This window comes from Ornithodoros turicata, chromosome 5 (genome assembly GCF_037126465.1).
Source record: "Ornithodoros turicata isolate Travis chromosome 5, ASM3712646v1, whole genome shotgun sequence".
Lineage (NCBI taxonomy): Eukaryota > Metazoa > Arthropoda > Arachnida > Ixodida > Argasidae > Ornithodoros > Ornithodoros turicata.
Genome location: NC_088205.1, coordinates 49,299,964 through 49,302,653, shown reverse-complemented (window position 1 = coordinate 49,302,653; position 2,690 = coordinate 49,299,964). Strand labels below are relative to the sequence as shown.

The window sequence follows — 2,690 nt, the reverse complement described above, 5'->3', positions numbered from 1 at the left end:
CGTTGCCATACCCCTTATTTTACCGTGACAGGGATTACAGTAAAATAAGGCTGCCTTCCTTGAGGAGCACAAAATGCTCGAATTATGTCAAATATGGATTCGTTACATTGCTTTCGTACCGCAAACAATGAAAAAGATTGCCTACATCTAGGGTTTCCGCTGCATACTTCGAAGACTTGTGGGCACGGTGACTCGACTATGTGGTGGATCGCTAACCCTTTTCTGTTTTTTATGCAGCTATGCTGTAACTTCAGCAACGTTAAGCCCTCCACTGAACCAGCCCGAGGCAACACAACTTCTCCTGTTTCATTATCGCCCGACCTGCATTGGAACATTCATGATGCGATAATGAAAACTGGATCAGCGTTTGGTGGTTCCGTCGGTACAGGAACATTATCAGTGACATCATCGCGCTGTGCTTTTAAAGGCGCCAACTTCGACTGCATCGGCAGTGGGCACGGTGACTCTACTATGTGGCGGATCGAAAAAAGCAGAAAATGCCTTTTCTGCTTTTTATGCAGGTAAGAAACCACAATTCTCTGTTCTGTAAGAGTAATAGATTCCTTGTAGAGCTACCGTGCCCAGACATGATTTTGTCAATTATTCTCGATTTTAGTGCTGTCATTTCCCAATTCCTGATCCAGTGCGGCAATATCGAGGCCAACCCCGGACCCCAATCAAAACAGCTAGACACTGTGTTGCAGTTGCTACAAGACTTGAATAAACGCTCATCTGCGTTTCAAAGGGGACAGTCTGAGCTCATGTTTGCCGTTGCCGAGGTAGAGCGTTCACAAAAAGAAATATCCGGGAAGATTAACGATATCTCTAGCAGACTGTCGGCAGTAGAAACTAAGGTCGGGATGTTTGAGCAGGTATAGGATGTGACATTACCACGTTAGAAACTGAAAACAAGTTCTTGAAGACACGTCTACCAGAATTAGAGGATCGCTTAAGACATGATAACCTTGTTTTTCATGGCATCGATGATGACATTTCTGAAACGTGGGCTCAAATTGAAGTAAAGCTGATTTCTCTTATCTATGATTGTCTTGGTTTGAACATAGCAAACAATACAATCGAACGATCGCATAGAATTGGTACATTTACTGAAGGCGGAGTAAGGCCTATTATTGCAAAATTTGCATCCTTCAAAACACCTGATACTGTACACCAAGGAAGGCACAAACTGAAAATTCAAAATGTTGCAGTGTCTGAAGATTTTTCTGATAGCACAAGGCTTGCAAGGAAAAAGTTGATTGAGCACGGGAAATCATGTCGCATATCCTCCAGACTTTCCTACTTTTTCTATCACATCACACCCTTCAGACTCCGCTATAAGAGGTTGTACGTGAATGACAAGTGCTATTACTATGATATCCACATTTGTTCTGTTCGCGAGCTTTCGTCTGCAAAACATGGGTGTACTGCTCCCCACAAGCCTCGCGACGTAACGCTAGCAACTTCTGTGCTTCCTGCGACGCAAACTTGAGCTGCCTCCACACCAGATAATATTATCTTTGCCTTCCACATTTGTTGTGCGTTAGACTCCGTAGGGGAACAAAAACCCAAGTCGAGCTGCCGCTATAAGATAGCTGTTTATTGTACGAGTACCAAGTGCGGACTGCCCTTCGACAAAGCCCGCCAGGAAAGATAAACAAGGGTGGGAATATGAGACGCGAAAGCCTTGAACTGGCCGGTGCGAAGACTCTGTGTGAAGATGAGTCAACGGCTGAGCTCGAATGCCAGATACCTCACAACATTATCCGACGCAAACTCTACTGTATAGGACACGCACAGGTGCACCCTAACGGTTCATAAAAATGCCATTTCCGTTCTGTACACGAATATCAGAAGTTTGATTAAGAAACGGGACGACTTGTGTTCGTTAATTGATACTGTTGATGCGGACATAGTTGTCTTCACTGAAACTTGGCTCTCTGCAACTATATCAAATCACGAATTATTCAATTGTGAAAGGATATTCTCTGTGTATCGTGGCGACAGAGGCCAAAGAATTGGTGGTGTACTCTTAGCAGTATCCGAACCACTGATCTCTATGTATAAAGGTTGGATCGCGCATAGGAGAGGGGCTCGTGGGAGAGCAGTGCGGCACCCGGCCGCCATGTTGGAGGGCCCAATGGCGCAGGCTGCTCCCATAGGAAACAACGGGAAGCGATTTGATTTGGAGCATTTGTTGCGCTTTAAACGCAGCGCTCCTCATTGCTGATTAGCACGCATCTTTCTTAGGAATCAGTGTGCTGATGTATTCCAAACGTGTTTCAGCGGTGTTCCTGTGGTTTTTAATGATAATTGCCTTCTTTTTCTTCTCCGCTGCCTGTACTCCGAATATGGGGTCGTAAGTGTCGTGCACGGGGAGCATACGCATGAAGAAATTCGGTGAATGTCAACCTATAAAATTATTTTTGCTGAGAAAGGGTTCACACTGTTTGTTATTGTAAGGTAGTTCCGTTTTCTTGTGTGGTTTTCGTTTGTTGTTCGGTTTTCGTGTGGTCTTTGGTTTTCCTGTGGTGCTCCGCGGTTTTCGTTCGTTATTGTGTGGTTTGATATTGTATGGTTCTCGGTTGGCTTTTTCCATTATCGTATTATGGTCTACGAGTGTGTGTGTGTGTGTTCTACAATAAGACCTCGTTCCTTATTGTGAAGGGGCTCATTATTTCATTCACCGCATC

General features: G+C 44.6%; 1 long non-coding RNA gene across 1 annotated transcript; it reads left to right on the top strand.

The window, feature by feature from the left end:
- The first annotated feature begins 244 nt into the window (after window positions 1–244).
- LOC135396007 (uncharacterized) lies at window positions 245–1,037 on the top strand. The gene is made up of 2 exons (XR_010423243.1): window positions 245–521; window positions 617–1,037. It is a non-coding gene; the product is annotated as an uncharacterized LOC135396007 (long non-coding RNA).
- Window positions 1,038–2,690: the final 1,653 nt, after the last annotated feature.